At 42.3% G+C, this 16,964-nt stretch overlaps 1 protein-coding gene across 8 annotated transcripts in view; it reads right to left on the bottom strand.

Moving 5' to 3' along the window:
* The window catches only part of LRMDA (leucine rich melanocyte differentiation associated), a 1,033,502-nt gene that overhangs the window by 611,241 nt on the left and 405,297 nt on the right, over window positions 1-16,964 (bottom strand). The window lies entirely within an intron of this gene.

Here is a 16,964-nt window from a genome sequence, read left to right as displayed (position 1 = left end):
GTGGGAACACAGTGGTGGGAAGAGAAAATTTCCAAGGGTAAAAGAATCTGCAAGCGGACCTAGGGGAAGCAAGATTCTACAGAAGCCAAGTTGGAGTTCAGGAGTTCTGTCCCAGTGCCTCACACTACACTCTGTGCTCACAGACTTCATGAGAAAATGCCAACCCTGTCTTCACACCACCGGACACCTTGCATGACTCAAGTCACAAGATGGCCACTACCACCATAGTAGGATATTGTGAAGGGTGGCCATAATGTGACATTTCAGTGGGGAGGGGATTGAGCATTCACCTGATGATACGAAGGTCATCACTGTTAGCAGTCACCTGTGGAAACAGGTATGTGTCCGGGTGAGCAGCAAGATCCAATAGAGTCCTAGGTAAGCGTGAGAAAAATACCTCCCTGGCTTGGATTCATAAGGTGCCAAGCATCTAGGAGGGTGCTGCTTCCATGCTGTGAATTACGGAAAGCAAAAACTGCAAGTGAGGGCCCAAGTGGACTGGAAGAAACTTGACAGTGTTCACAGCCCCGAGAGGAGGCTGGTCAAGGCACAATCAGAACTCTGGGCTCTGCAAGCCAGTACTCAACTCCTGGTACTCCCTTGATATCTCTGTGTTATCCCCAAGAATTGGTCCAGTCTGGCTCAGCTGTGCCAGCACACAGTGAGAAAACAACTTATCCCAGGGACCAGTGTGGCTGCATCCAACACGGAAAATCAGGGCAGTTGAATCATCAGCCCCTCTCCTTCAACAGATTTCTGCTAATTGTGGAAGGTTCTGAGTTTTCCTCTGACCAAGTAGTACTTTCTCCCTATTCTACTACCTCCAAGTATTTAAAACTTACCCATTCTATTACTCTCTAAGCCAGTTTGCCTGTTAGACTAATCTAAAACCAGTTAATGGGTCTAATTATTTATATTCTCTAAGTAATATATTTCATTCACTCATTCATCCACTCAACTTACTGCCCATTTCCCATTAACCTAGCACTGCATTGAGTATGAGAGCTATAAACGCAAATAGGATGTGATCCATGCTCTCCAGGAGCTCACAAACTAACCAGGAAACAACCTCATAACAGAAACTTAACTTAAACTTATGCCACCTCTGGTAAGGGAAACATCATGGTTCAGGGGGCTGTTTTGGAGGATGTCTAAATTACAGCAAGAAAGCAGATGCATCCTCTGCCCAGGCATGATGCCAGCCCCCTGCACAAGACTCCACGTTACAGGAAGAGATTCAGGAAGCAGTAACAAGAAAATCAATTTCCCTCAGTGAGGAAAGGGGACTGCAAGCCCAGCAGGTAATGAGTTCCACCAGTCCTGGCCTTGCACGATAGAAGGTGGACCTCATGGCAAAGAATATGAACAAGACAGTCATACAGACATAGGTTCTAGTCTGTCTAGAACCACCCCAGGAAAACTACTCATCCAAGGCAAGCCTCGGGTTTGCTCACAAGTAAGACATGTTAACAACGCATGCCCCTGTCCTTGTTGTAGAGTACATGGTTCTTAAGTGTGGCCAGCAGCACCAAAGTCACCAGGGAACTTATTAGAAATGCAAGTTTTTAGCCTCCACCGCAGACCTGAATGAGAAACACAACTGATTGTGATACTCTTGAAAGTTTGGAAAAGACAGATGTATACATTTAAAGGACGGATGCTTATGGAGTGCTTTGCAAAGTGCCAGACATACAGGAAGCTCACATGTATGATAGTTGCATCATGATGTCCTGGGAAAGTGATGTAGAAAAGGACATGAGGAGGTGTTCATCCTTGCCAGAGGTCAGAGCCAAAAGGGAACATCAAGTGCCCCAGAACCCCCAGTGATTATCAAAATGCAGATCCCTAGGCCACACTTCAGGCCCATGACTATACACTTGTAAGGGGAAGATCTGGGATCTACAGCCTCTTACATAGGCATCTATAAGGTAAGTACTCTGACCACTTTGGCATGGGGTGCAGGCATGGGGGGTGGCGTTATTACTGCTTCTTATTTTGATTATTCACTTATTTATTGCTTATGGCTGCATCTACCTCAGGATAGTTCCTACAAGAAGCCCCCTCTCAAGACCTTCTTTCTGACACTGTGGTACACAGCTTACTCTTTCTCATCGTCTCCTTTTCTCTCTTCCGCCATATCCCTCCCCCAACCCCCATCCAACTTCTGGCTTCATCACTGCCCCTATCTCCAGCCTTCTTTCCCTTCTGGTGTACTCTTCAAAATCACTCCCTGGGTGATATTTCTAAAATATAATCTAAGTATCTCATTCACACTTAAAAATGAAAACAAACAGAAAGCAACCTTCATTGCCCGCCCCCACCCCTGCCAAGGAAGGCTTTACAGCACAGAATTCCAAGTTCTTAGCCTGCCCCTGCAAGACCTTCCCCGGGCTGAGTCCAGGCTCCACTGCGCCCACTTCTCTTCAGGCATCATGTATCGCCACCAGGGTCCACTTGCTCCTCCCCATTAAGCCTTGCTCTTCCCCAGAAAGAAATGACCCTCTGCGTTTTCTCCAGAGGCTGAACCTCTTGTCCTTCCCCGAACTCCTCCATTACTAATTTGACTATGAAAGTGTCTACTGTTTTCTTTGCTAAATCAACAGCTCCAAAAAGGTAAAGATTCATTTATATATAGACTACACCTTGAAAAATTCCACCAAAATAATCATGGAAGAGTTTGGAGAGGCAGTAGTGGCCTCCTCACTGCCCTCCTCTTAACCAACAGGCTGGGGTAACCACCACTCTCCCAACCCTCTCTAAAACACATAAGGATGTTAAGTGAATCTGGATACAACATGCACATCACCATTGTCCAAGGTGACTGGGGTGGTAGATGGTTGATACTGGCACGACAAAGCTTCTAGGTACATGTGGAACTGATGGTGAATAAATGCTAAGAATTATACTCCCTGCCTACCTCCATATGCACACACAGGTATGTCACATGGCAGCCTTGGGCTCACGGAACTGAACTGGTAGAAAAAATTGAAGCCAAAATGTGAATGAAGTAGTTGTGTCTGCCCATTCACCACACTGAGTGAAGCAGAATGAACCTTTCATCATTTACCTTCTGTCATTACTACCTATATTTTACAAACCTCAGTTCACCAGGTGATTTTGATCATCTGACACTACTATTAAAAGTTTTGCCGGGGCACCTGGGTGGCTCAGTCAGTTGAGTGTCTGACTTTGGTCCAAGTCATGATCTCACAATTCATGGGTTCGAGCCCTGCATCAGGCTCTCCAGCTTGGAGCCTGGAGCCTGCTTCAGATTCTGTATCTCCCTCTCTCTCTGACCCTCCCCGACTCGCACTCTGTCCCTCACAAAAATAAAAATAAACATTAAAAAATTAAAAAAGTTTTGTCAACATTGTACATCACAGTATTGAGGAAAAAAGCATTCAATTCTGGTAACAAAATAACAAAATACCTGGTCTGTTTGACACTTAACTCCACCTTTTATTAGCAGTGTGACCTTAGACAAATTGCTCAAACTTCTGGGCCTCAGTTACCTCAGCTGTAGAGTGGAGTCACTACTCCATGTTGGACCAAAATGACAGTTGCTTTGAGGATCATCTGACATAATAGAGAGGAGCATGCTTTGTCAATATAATTCATTTTTCCCTGACCAGTCTGCCCCATTTAAAAATCTTATCCCACATAGTGATGCAGGTGTCTAGATACCGTTTCCTCTTTTCTGACAGTGTTTGTAATGGAACTACATCAAACTGCTCTTCAGTTTTTCTGTCTTTCAGAGTCTAGGCCTGTGAGATCACTTCCATCCTTCTAGAATAGTTTTTCGAATGTGTAACATGCAATTGTCTCCTGTAATGCTTCTTGACTATAAATGAACTTCAACTCCTTCTTTCCTCCTTCCTTTACTCGGTTATTTCATTCTTACTGATCAGTTCAATTTATCCACATTTTTCTCTTCATGCAAACACCTTTTAGTCTTAAGGAGGCTTACTGGGTGTAAGAGGATACAGCGAGCATGGGGATGAGAGAGAGGTCCAGTGAGGGCATATATAAAGCAAAGGGTTGCTTTGTTCTAAACACAAACATACCGCTTGGTCATTCTGCCCCTTCCCTAGACCTACTGCCTCCCATCCACACACCAGATCTGGTGCTACAGGAGGACAGGAAAGTCGTGGTTAGTCACAATTTTGCCACAATTTTCTCCTCGCTGCTACTCCCTGCTTTTGACATAAGCTGGAAGACTGCCAGGGCTCAGAGAGAAAAACTCACCAAAATGATCATAAAGCCATTTAGGAAGATATGAGCATGATCAACACACTAAATAATAATTACTCACATTTGTATTCCCTGCCAATCTTCATATACAGGGTATAAATGTAACCTGCTCCAAGTGAATCACCTGGTTCTAAATGCCAGAGAGTCACAGTCCTAGGATTCTGACAAAGTAACCTACACATCTCATGCCACGGGCTTATAACAAAGACAATGCTGTGAATTGAAACCCCAGGAACAAAGCCAGTTGGAATTTTTAAACATTTACTCCAAACTTTTCATTATGGGTTATATTCTTCTCAAATATTTCATCATGACTTTTTCCTCTCTCTGCTTTAAATCTCAATCACTAAAAGGAATGATTCGACAGCAATAATGTAGAAACAAAAGGGGAGATTAAATACAAATTAAGCTTTCATTTGTACTGTTTTTCCAGACTGAATTAAAGTGATTGAGCTAACTTTGGTGTAAATTTTACAGCTGTTGGAAATGATAGAATGTAAATTGGATTATACTATTTAAATATTTTACAAATAATTGAAATGGCATTCTTATAAGTTATGTTCAAATATTCACATTCAAACACAGTAGATCATGCTGACTGGCTCCAGATATATATCTTTCCTTCTGCTTGATATTTCTTCCATTACCAAAATGAAACTCAAAAAAATTCACAGAGATAGGTCAGAGGGTACCCATTAAGATCGTGGGAATGAAAAGCCATGATGGTATAATTTAAGCTATTCAAATTAATTCATTCCAACAGATATTTATTGATCACAGAGTGCAGAGCAAGCTAATGGATACAAGGGAGAAGTAAAACCAGTCTTGCCCTGAAAGTGCTTACCGTCTCCTACAAGGAAGGAACATAAACCAAATCAAATTATGCTACTTAAAGCAAAATAACACAAATGCATAACATACAGGAAGGCAGGGGGGAGGCTTAACGGGGTGGGTTTGGAAAGACTTTATGAGAAAGATATTTAAGCTAGGTTTTGAAGGATAGATAGACTTTCCGCTAGATAAACAGTGTAAGAAGCATGTATGAAAAGCAAAAGAGGCATAAGTAGCCTCAATTCATGGGAATAAGAAAACATGTGACATGTCTGGAGATTAGAGAACAGAACAAATCAAAACGACCTAGGATGCCAAAAAAGTAGTGAGTCATTCACCAACATTCATTGATTATCCATGTTCCCATAAGCTCTGTGGGGAAATATCAAGAAAAATAAAGATCACTTCCCTCAAGGAATTTGCATTTTAGTGGATAAGACTTGTAAATAAATACCAAGTAGAAAGCAAAAAGGACCATACAGCGGTATAGATGCAGTGTTTTATAATTTTAGTGGACGGAAAGGTCACTGAGAAGCAATGAGGAGGAGAAGAACCTTGAAGGATCAACAAATGAGTATAAACACATTCATTCACTCACTCACTAAAAATATACATTTATATTTACTTTCCAACTATCTTGGATATTGAGCAAAATAATGGAAACAAAGATGAATAAGACACAGTCTCTGCCTTAAGGAACTCAGTCTGACTGCAGCAAAGGAAAAGGGTGAATAAGAGAATACTGGAAAGATAGGCTACTATCACAACTGGAGAGCTGAGGATTTCAGAGCACCAACAGTCTTATGTTGTGAAGGCTTGCGAAACCACTGAAGATGTCTGGCGGCAGCTTTTAGAAAAATGCTCTTAGTTTGAATCCCTCTCAAAGCAGAACCTGATGAGCACATGGATGCAGGGGGTTTATTTGGGAGATGATCCCAGAGGGATCAGGGGAAGAGGAAAATCCAATGCTGGGGTACATTATCAAGGTCACTGCTCTTGGCAACAGGGCATGACCGAGCCTTCTCCAGTATGCCTAAAAAGCACATAGCAGCCCTCCCAGAATGGTCTGTGTGAAGGACAAGAGGCTGGGCACTTACTATCAGCTTTAGTTCCCCAGTGATTGAGGGCTGCCCGTGGGGGCCACTGGCTTCCTTGCATGTCCAAGCTGAGCTTAGCTTAGGCACAGAAGCTCATGGCTCCAGGGAAGGTCCTTAGGCGAAAAATGGAAAGACTCACATATTAACATGAGGTGAGAGACACAGTCAACAAGAGTCTGAGCTCACGTGGAACTGTGCACTATGGCCATGACTGAAACCACAGTGGCTTGAGGAGTTGGGATGGGGGCCCCAAAAGTGTCTGCTAGAATCAAGCAGCAGCCTGCATGCAGGGGAGGATAGAAGGGAAAGTGCCAGGAGAAACAGTCATTGTCTAGCCTAGAAAAGAGAAAGATGATAGGGAACTGAATAAAGGAGGTGAGACTGGTGAGAAGGGATGGATACTGAAATCATCATCAAGGATTAAGCAACTGATGAACTGTGTGTAGCTAAGGAGATACATCATAGATAACTGAGGCTCTAAATACCCATGATGGCACCATGGAAAGGAGGTAAGTGAACGAGAGAACAGCTAAGAGAAGACGATGCCTAGGAGGAACACAGAAATACATGACTAGAGTTTTGGAGAGAGCGAACTGGAAATTGTCAGCAGAGAGATAATAGCTATAGTCACAGTTTTTCTAAAAAGACTATACGTAGGAAAGAGGAAAACAAAGCTTAGAAACTAAAGAAACCTGTACATTTAATGAATGGAAAGGGAAAACAGACAATGAGACAGAAAAGCAGAGGTCACAGCATCAACATAAACAGAAAACAGAATTTCAGGAATGAGAAACTGGTCAATAGGGTGAAAGAGGATGAAATTATAAACAGCTAGAGCTGCCCACTGAACATCGTGACTGAGAAGTCACTGGAGGGCTTCAAAGGACACAGTACAGTAGAGAGGCAGGCTAACTCCAGGACCTGTTTGATAAAAGTTTAAGGAATAAGGGAGAGAGTCAGTTCTTTTCAATGGCGGCGGGGGCAGGGGGGTGTTCTCCACCTGAATCACATGATGTGCTTTCTGTGACTATTTTCTCAATTCTCCCAAAGGCGGTACCTAACTAGCACCCTTCTAAATGCACAGAAGTGACTATCAGCGCCTTAGGACAGGGATCAGCAAGCTTTTACCATGAAGAGCCACGTGGTTCTTGCAACTACTCAACTCTGCTACCGTAGCACCAAAGCAGCCATCAACAATACCAAAATGAATGGCACAGCTGTGTACCAACAAAGTTTTATTTATGGACACTTAAATTTGATTTCATGTATTTTTCATGTGTTAAGAATTATTCTTTTTAAAGTGTTTTCAACCTAAAAAGAAATAATAAAATAAAATGCTTTCCACCTTTAAAAAAATGAAAAACCATTCTTGGTCCATGAGCCCTACAAAAACCAATGCTGGGGCCAGATATTGCTTTTAGGTGATAGTGTGCCCCTACCTTAGGACCTTAGAGCTTAGTTATCACCTTAGTTATAACCTGCAGGTGATAGACGCTATTAGATGTTTCAAATAAATGAAGAAGAGAGAAGACAACAGCATGAGAGAGAATTAGGATCAAAAATTTGTTTTTGTGCTTGTTTTTAAGAGTCAAGATGGGGCGCCCAGGTGGCTCAAGTCCATTGAGTGTCCTTCATTTCGGCTCAGGTTATGATCTCACGGTTTGTGGGATCGAGCCACGCTCTGTGGCTCTGTGTTATCAGCACAGAATCCCTTGGATTCTCTCTTTCCCTTTGCCCCCCCCCCCCCCATCTCTTTCTCTCTCTCAACTTAAAAAAAAGAGTAGGGACAATACATGCATCATGACAGGCAAATAGGAAACTATCTCTGGAGAGGGAAAATTGAAGCTAAATGGAAAATGGGGAAAACTGGCGGATCCCCATCCTAGATGAGGGAGAAGGGCACAGGATGAGGGGGTGAGCTGGGCAAAGGAGAGGCAGACAGCTTCCTCTGAGAGGGAAGGTGAGGCGGGAAAGGCAGGCTGGAACCAGATTACTGAGAACCTAAAATGCCAACCCAAAGAGTTCACACTTCATTAGGTGAGCAATGAGGAGCTACTGAAGGTGTTTAGGCCAAGGAGTACAGCCCAGGAATCAGTAATACACCGGGTCTCCCCACCGCAGACTGAATAAATAAGCCAACACTCTATACATATTTACATAATGGAGGTATGAGCAGAATAGAAGCTGAAAATATGTGATAACAGACTCTCATGCTCAACAACCTGCTCCACCAATGCATTCTGGGAAGGGAGGATAAGACAAGCTGATATACTTAAAAACAGCCAGTTTGATATATCCATATATAAACATGTTTTTACCCTCAAGAATTTGAATATGGGATATAGCAAGAGCCCATGACCTGGGCTTATAGAAGCTTGGGGTTCAAAGCTGGGGGGGTGGGGGGAGTTGGTGGGGAGTATAGTAACCAGGGCTACATTTCACTCCCATTGTCACTATTAACCATCTGCATGATACTACAACAGGAAAATGAACGTCTGTGGGCCTCAGCTTCCTCAGGGTCAAATGGGAATTCGAATATTGTTTCATGTACTTCAAAGGTTTATAACAACGATCAAAAACACCTAGTGGACATTAAAATGCTTTAAATATATAACAGCCTACACAGATGGAATACTGTAGCTGGAGAAAAGTTGTGTGATGTCAACTGTCAGAGTCACTTCTCTAGACCGTCCCCTTATCACGTATCTGAGTCTTTCTCCCACTGGGCAGTAGTAAATCACTTCAATGAAACTCAAAAAACATCCTGCTTAACTGACCTGCAACTTCCATCTTTTGATGGTATCTTCTTTTCTTAACAGATTTTGGAGAACAGGATACCTTTCCAGGGCTGTGGCTCTGGGGGTAGACTCAAGTCATTTACACAGGACAATATTGTGTGGGTTGAAGAGCCAAGGGGGGACTTCCTGGATAACGTGGCACTTCGGGTGGGCCTTGAAGGCTAGCGGGGATTGGATCCACAGAGAGGAGGCAAGTCTTTCTGAGCAGTGGCACAGGTCAGAGGGCACACGATTGTTTCATTTAGGGCGAGCACCTGGAGGCACTGGGAGCAAAAGCCAAAAAGCCACTAGGCAAGGCTCAGAAATACCCAGCCAACATCAGAGTCCAAGTTAACGAGAAATATTATCTTCCTTGTAGAGTTCAAATTCTGATTCTGTTTTTGCAGCTGAAATACAGGACATATAATCCTTTAATATGAACAATAATCATAGTTACTGAAAAGAACCAACAGTGGTGAGGCAGTGAGAATAACACCAAAGGCTTACATTCATATTTATTGTTTATTAAAATCTCTCATTTCTCTTAACTCTTTGGTCTATATGATAGTCATGTCAGGTAAGTAAGGCGAAGATAATTTTGCCTGTTGCATTAAAAGGAAAAAAAGAAAACCAGGGCCTAGAGAGGTTAAGTGACCAACGTGAGGTTACACGGCTAGTAACTGATAAGGGAGGACTGGTGTGGGAAACTGGGTTGCCTGCTTCAGAGCCCTGTCATGTTTTTTTATCCATACCTATTACAGATTTTCCCTGTTATCCAAAAGTATAGCATTCCTATGAACACTTTCATAAACGAAAATGGTACAGCACAATTACTATTAACTTATATGGAAACATTTCCCAGACCCGAGAAACAACCACTCAGGTTTTCCTGGTACCTTCTGACACTTCTTGCTAATGGATGCACATGATAAATCCAAATAAAGGAGAGACGCTTACAACACAGCTCAAAGCTAGGGAGGCTGCAGGCTGAGATGCTGAGTATAGTCTGGGGCAAGGAGCTTGGCTGTGCCTCTCTTACTGCAAAAGGTATGTGCTGCCTCCACAGGCTCACCGCAGAACTGCTGAACGATGTTTTCACCTTTTGCCTTTCTTCATAAAGGTGAAAATCTTCTTTGGATTTCTTTCCATTAGCAGAAACTGATGCTAACAAAGATCTTGTGTAAAAGCGAAGTGGTATATAATGCAAGGTTTGGAAAAGCAGGGGATACGTGGTAATCACTTGGTTCAATACGGCCATGGGTTTAATCTTCAGGTTGGCAATGTCCTCCTGCCAAAAGGAACAGCCACCAACTTTGTGCACTGGCAAAGGGAACGTAGGATGACAGACCAAAATCTTAAGTCAGAGGGGGACAAACCATGGTCCAGGGCCAACTCCTGCCCACTACCTGTTTTTGTACAGCTTGGTTTTTATATTTTTAAATGCTGGCAGGGGGAGGAGGGGGGGTGAGGGAAGCTAAATAATAATGACATGGGAAATTACACGAGATTCAACTTTCAGGGTCCACAATGACACTGAACAGAGACAAAGCCACTCATTTATGAACAGACTTGTCGGTTTCTGTGTTGAGTAGTTACAACAGAGACTGTAAGGCCTGCAAAGCAAAACATATTTACTATGGCTGTATGGATCTTTCCAGAAGAAGTTTGCCGAATGCTGTTCTGTCATAGGTCTGAAGCTACAGTAAGGATAAAACAAGGGGGATTGCAGGAGACAATAGAACCAAAAGTTCCAAGTTCCCAGTTATTACACGTCTCACTTGTGAAAACAGGGTTTTGAGGGGGAAATTCTCTAACTGCTGGTACCTCCCCACTGGGTGTTGTTGGGGTTCATGTGACAGTTTCATGACTAAAGCTGCTTCTGACAGTCCCTTTAATTTCTCTTACCCATCCCCCTCCACGTTCACATGGATAGAGCCTCGTTGCTACTTGCAATGAAGATGCTCTGGTGTCAGCTCTAAAATCAGTATCTCACTTCCTCAGACAAGTGGATATTTATTGACAGGGTGTGGGATGGAGAAAGAAAGGAGAGAGACTGCCTGTCCAGAAGGCAGTAACCTTGGAGGAGATGCAATGTCGCCAGCCCTAAACCATCATTCTCACAGATGTACAGCATATTATTTAAAGGGAAACAAATATCAGCCACTGAATGTCACGGCAAGGACACATCTCCTGCCTCTTAACTAAACTTATCAGAGCTGCAGTTTAATATGGTTCCTTTTTCATCCTCCCCTCAAATTCATCTTCCAGGGCAGCTCTTGACACCACCAGCAAACAGTCAAGACGAAGATTTAGTGACGTTTGCTTCAAACAGATCTAGATTTATTGACATGTGGGGCTGGCTTTCTTTCTCGGGAGCTGCAGTACACAGGATTAATTTTAACTGTTCCCGAATGTTCAGCGCTGCTTTGCAAATACCCAAATGTCTGACTGCTCTCTCGTTTCGTGGCGGAGGTCAGTTTTTACCAGGAGCAGGACTCTCATTGTTGGCCTGAGCTTTCTCTAATCACACTGACCATTGTCTTTTTTTAATAAGAGGGAGGAACCTCAGCAAACTTCCTGCCAGAACCCCTTCCCTGTCCACATCCTTTAAGCTACCTTTGTCTCTCTCTGAAATCTGTAAAGAATCTGCCAAACCAGCAAGCAAACTCAGTTGCTACAAAACCTTTGCATCTTGTTGTTTTAAATCTCCCTATTTACCTACTGACACTTCGGGCCTGAAGCAAGAGGCAGGCTGCTGCAAGCCAGTCCCCTTACAAGCTGGCTGTGTGTTTTCTGAGCCTCGGGCCACAACCTCAAGCTTTGCCCACATGCCACAAACCCACTCTGTGAGCTCACTTTCTGTGCCACAGTGCTGTGCTGCATGGGGCAGAGGCAGCTAGCTCTGCCAGAGATGCCCACTGGCTGCAGGAAAGCCCGGGGTCTGTCTCCAGACTTTGCCCGCTGGCCTTTTCCTGCCCAGGCCACATTCGCACCAGGACGCAGCAGAAACACAAGAATGAGTGCCGTGTGGGCGCTTGCAAGCACAGTGAAGAAGGGCAAAAGCTGAAGAGGAGAAGAGAAGAAATAAAATCTCCGTCAATCCTCTCCTAACACGAGACTGAAGAACAAATTTGCCGAGCTCCGTTAAAAGATTAACTGCTAAATGAAAAGGAGCTACTAAATGTAAATTTAAAAGTCCAAAAACACCCAAGAGGCATAACTATAATTATTGCTGAGGGAAGCTCTTTAAGACTAAAAATACATTTCCATTAACAATCAAAATTAGTTTTCATTGCTTTTTTTTTCCTGAGCTTTCAGTGAATAACCTTTGATGGTAGTACATGATAATGATTCATTAGAAAAAGTGGATTTGTATTTCAGAAGTATGCACCAAAAAAAAAAAAAAATTAGCCAAGAGATTGTTCCCCCATATAAGTCAAGTGGCAGAAGAAGGGAACATTTTTAGAATGAATAATGGCTCTCTATAAAAGCTAATCCAGACAACAGGTACCCACTTTGACTATCCTTGGCTAACAGAGCTGACAAACACATTTCACCCAAACCTTCAATGACTTAGAAGTGGTGCTGTGGTAGAACATCTTTTCTTCAAGCCCTGGTATGAAGGGATGGGCAAAAGACATCACATTGCCTCAAAATTACCACAGCATTAAAACATTGTTAAAGGAGCATCTAAAACGATGTGTAATGAACAGGTAATTCATAATTATTTTTTCTACATTTTTATTGAGATCTATTTGCAGAGTGAAATGCATAGACCTCAAATGTACAATTCAATCCGTTTTGACAAAATGTATGCACCTAAGTTTAACCTACCTGTATCATGACCTAGGACGTTTCTAATTTCCACATCTCTCCAAATTATCTCAGGCTCTCCAAGAAACAACTACTCCTCTGATTTTATCACCCCAGATTAGTTCTAGAATGTCATGTAAATGAAATCAGAGAGTAAATTCTTATTTGTGCATGACTTATTTTGCTCAGCTTAATATTTTTGAGATTTAATTTTGATTAATTTTTTTTCTTAAAACTTAGCTAACATAACATATCAGAGGCCAAGTGATTGGGGCGATAATTTGACAAGCAAAACCATTTTCAGAAAGAGGTAAAAGGGGAAAAAAAACACCCAGGTTTTCCTAGAGGTGTGTTAAGCCAAGGGACAAACTGGAGATTTTTCTTTAAATGTTGTAAATCATCCTGAAAGGCCCTGGAAATCCTGCGATAATCTCTAATTCATTCACCTATCCCAGGGAGGTGTGATGTAATGGTGAAGTGTACATAACTCATAACTCTAAACCTAATTATGATGAGTGGCCTCGAAATCTGATTAAAAACCATTAGGTCTAAAAAGCCTCAAAACAAAAATGAATATATAGAAAGGATAAACTGCTCTGCTAGATGGATTATTTTTTGAAACTCAGAAGCAAGATGATAAAAGTAAATTATTTCCAAGAATCACTGCCAAATTGGCAGGTATAAAATGTAAATGCTGAGTTGCTGGTTAGCAGGGCAGCGTGCATGGCCTACATGAAACGGTGGGGACAGATACACAACCTTGTACCCAACAAATAAATAAAGAAATGACACGGACAAGACTAATGTTTTTTCTAAGGATATGGCCCAATTGTAGCACAGGACTTGAATAAGGGGTAAAACTCATTGGAACCAAGGTCCCAGGGGGCCTGCGGTCCTCTAGGACCCCAGCTCTCAGCAGGAGGTGGGACTCCCACCCAGAGCATCAAGAGGTCAGAGGTGAGTCTTCACCATGTCTTCCATGTTCAGAAAGCACATCCTGCTTCTGTCAGAGCCTTTTCACATCTGTTACAGCATCTCATCTCCGTAAACCTTTGTGAGGTTGCATTACCAGTACTCCCCCCTAAAGTATACATTAGCACTCCAGAGTATCTGAAGTTATGTGACTAACATCACTTCATCAGATTCTCAATATAACTCTATAAAGCAGGTAGGGACTTTGCCCCTCTTCATAAATTAAGTCTTTTGCCCACATAATAAGGCTAGTCTGTGGCATACTTGGGGCTATAGAATGTCTTTGACTTTAATCCAGTGACCACATCAGTATAATATCATCATGCTCTCGACAGGTATATAAACCCAAATGACAGATGAGAAGGGTGAGGCAAAGTGGCAAAGCAAAAAGAATCCTTCAACACTAGCTTACAGCAGAGATGAAAACACCTTTTAAGATAACATATGGGAAAAAATAGACTTTTCAGCACCAACTTTTAGACCTCGAGGCATCCTTCTCTTTCCTGGCTAGGGCACACCTTCTAAGTGTCCTTGCCCTGCTAGACCAAAATGGAAGTCAGAGCTCCCACCTGAGAGTCACCTGACCTTCCCAGTATACTACCCCACCACCTACTCATTGGAGTTCCCGTGACTAGCATTAAATAAGCAAATTCTCTATCTAAAGCTCATTCTAAGCGTTTTGCCAATGTTAGTCTTTTAATTCTCACAACAATCTTAGAGCAAAGTACTAATATCATTCTCATTTTACAGGTGACAAAATGGAAGCACAGAGAGGTAAATACTTTGAACGAGGCCACATAGTAGTAAGAAGCACAGCTGAGATCTGAACCCCAGCAGTCTGGCTCCAAAAGCCACACTCTTCACCAAAGAACTGTAAGGAAAATACCAAGTCCATGCAACACTGGATCATTCCCAACTTCTCCACTCCAAAGGGTATGGGTGACAAGAATGCTGCTAAAATATAGATACAGTATATATTTTTTATTTCTGAGAGTGGGCTTATATTTATATGTGCAAACAGATTAAATAAATCATGATTACAACAGTAAACATGTAAATTCTGATCAATAACTACTTGCCTTCCCCTCCCCCCAACGCTAACAGCTGCAATAAAGCTTTAACTGTAAAGCGATGCACAACCAGCCATAAAAGTATGTAAAATAAATGAGGATAACATAATGAGGGAATCCAACATTCATCTCATAAATATAACATAACGACCACAACTAAAATGTCAGAGAATCTAATAAATCAATATGGTAGGACAGAGCTATCTTTATGTTCAGAATACATAAAAAATATATTTACATGCAGGGTGTTTTCCTTTTTTTTTTTTTATAAGCCAGGACCAAACAAAAAGAATTATAAGAAATTTAACTCTTCGTTTACCCAGATGTTCTGGTTTGACAATATTTTCAACACTCCATTGGGTTGTCCCACATGAGTGCATGGTAAGAAATGGGCCCTACTGTAAATTTGGACAGAAGGTCTTAGATACCACACTTGTGTGCAAATGGCACTGGAAGGGAAGCAGGGAGGAAAACATCCTGAGGGTACTTTGAAAGGATCAATTACAGGCCCTGGTTTATAATACTTCTGATCATGATGATTTCTGGAACTTCCAGCTCATTTTATTAGCGCCAACAAACCCTGGGAGGTTTAGTTATTTCCCTGTTAATGCACTAGCGATTGATGTGGATAAATCCCATAAATACTAATGAGGGTGACACAAGTAAATCTCCTCTGAATTAATGAGAAGAGAGTCTCCTGTACTGACCAACATGCCGCCTAATGACTTGAAATGATGGATTTACAAATTCTTCCAGGTTCCCCCGTGGACTCAAGCTGCAGAAATAAATATCCTTACCTAGCCACCTCCTCCCATGGGCCCTGATCTAGGAAACCTGATGGGAAGGGAAAAGGCCTCACTGGGAAAGGGACAATTCCTTCTTCCACCATCTTTTCTGTACAGAACTGGACAGACCCCAAATGCAACATCTCACCTCAAGGGAGGAGGAAATCAAGGAGGTAAATAAGAGTTAAGTGTCTTCTGATAAAATAGGCTGAACCAAAGTCTAAAAACGCCAAATCCTCAGATAAGAAAAACCAGTTAACGCTCATCCATTAAACCAAGTTTAGTGTAGGTGCATGTGTTTCAACACTGCGTTTCACTTATCTATTGCTATACAACAAACATACTAGATTTAAGCAAGTTAATTTGCCCGTAACTCTCTGGGTTAATAAGGGCTCCCCCGGGGTAGTTCTACTGATCTCACTTTAAGTCCTTCATGCGTTCACTGTCAGATGGTGGCAGCAGACGGAATGTCCAAGATGACTTCATTCGCATGTCAGGAATGTGGGCCAATGACTGGGGGCTATGACATCTCTCTCTCTCTACATGTCTAGCTTGAGCTTCTTTACCTGGCAGGTGGATTCTGTGAGCAAGCATTCCAAGGAGACCAGCCCAACCACTTCATAAGTTTCTGCTTACATTGGCCAAGTTCAGAGCCAGTGTGGATGGGAACTACACAGAGGTGTGAATACTGGCAGGTGTAGTTTATTTGGGGTCACCAAAGTAATAGTTCAACACAACTAGCATTATTTTCCCCCAGAGGGGAAAAATACTGGTGCCATTATAATGACAAGCCCTATTATTGTTTTTTTTATTCATTTTCTAGTCTTCCACTTTAATATTCAATGACCTAGTATTCCAATTATTGCTTAAGTCCTGGCGGTTTGGATTCCATATGAAAGCTGGGCAAAGCTGGGCAAAGCTGGGCAAAGCTGGGCAAAGCATGGCAAGAAAGAGAGAGGCACTCCACAATTTATAGACAAATAAAGATCAAACTCCCATTTTTTAAAACTAAAACTTCACATGGCTACTGGTAACACAAGGGAACATGCCACAAGCCCCACTCTGGTCCTTGATTCCTTAGCACAAGAACTCCATATAGCACTCATTATGCCTGTTATCCACACTTAAAAGACTGTCTGAACCCTCTTAAAAGACCAACACTATACCTTTTTTCACTCAAGTGGGTAAAGACTTAAGGGCCCCCATAAATCTTGCTCCAACAATTCTCCCCCGAGGATATCCTATTAATATGACCCTCTTTCACTGCAATAACCCCATGGGCTTGGTTAATATTTGCCAATTCCAGTCCACCTGTTGGGATTCATCAGCAATAAATAATTTGTGTGGCATTTTCAATTTTATCAAAGC

Source organism: Neofelis nebulosa, chromosome 13 (genome assembly GCF_028018385.1).
Source record: "Neofelis nebulosa isolate mNeoNeb1 chromosome 13, mNeoNeb1.pri, whole genome shotgun sequence".
Taxonomy (NCBI): Eukaryota; Metazoa; Chordata; class Mammalia; order Carnivora; family Felidae; genus Neofelis; species Neofelis nebulosa.
Note: the sequence above shows the minus strand (reverse complement) of the source record. Positions and strands in the feature narration are given on the sequence as shown.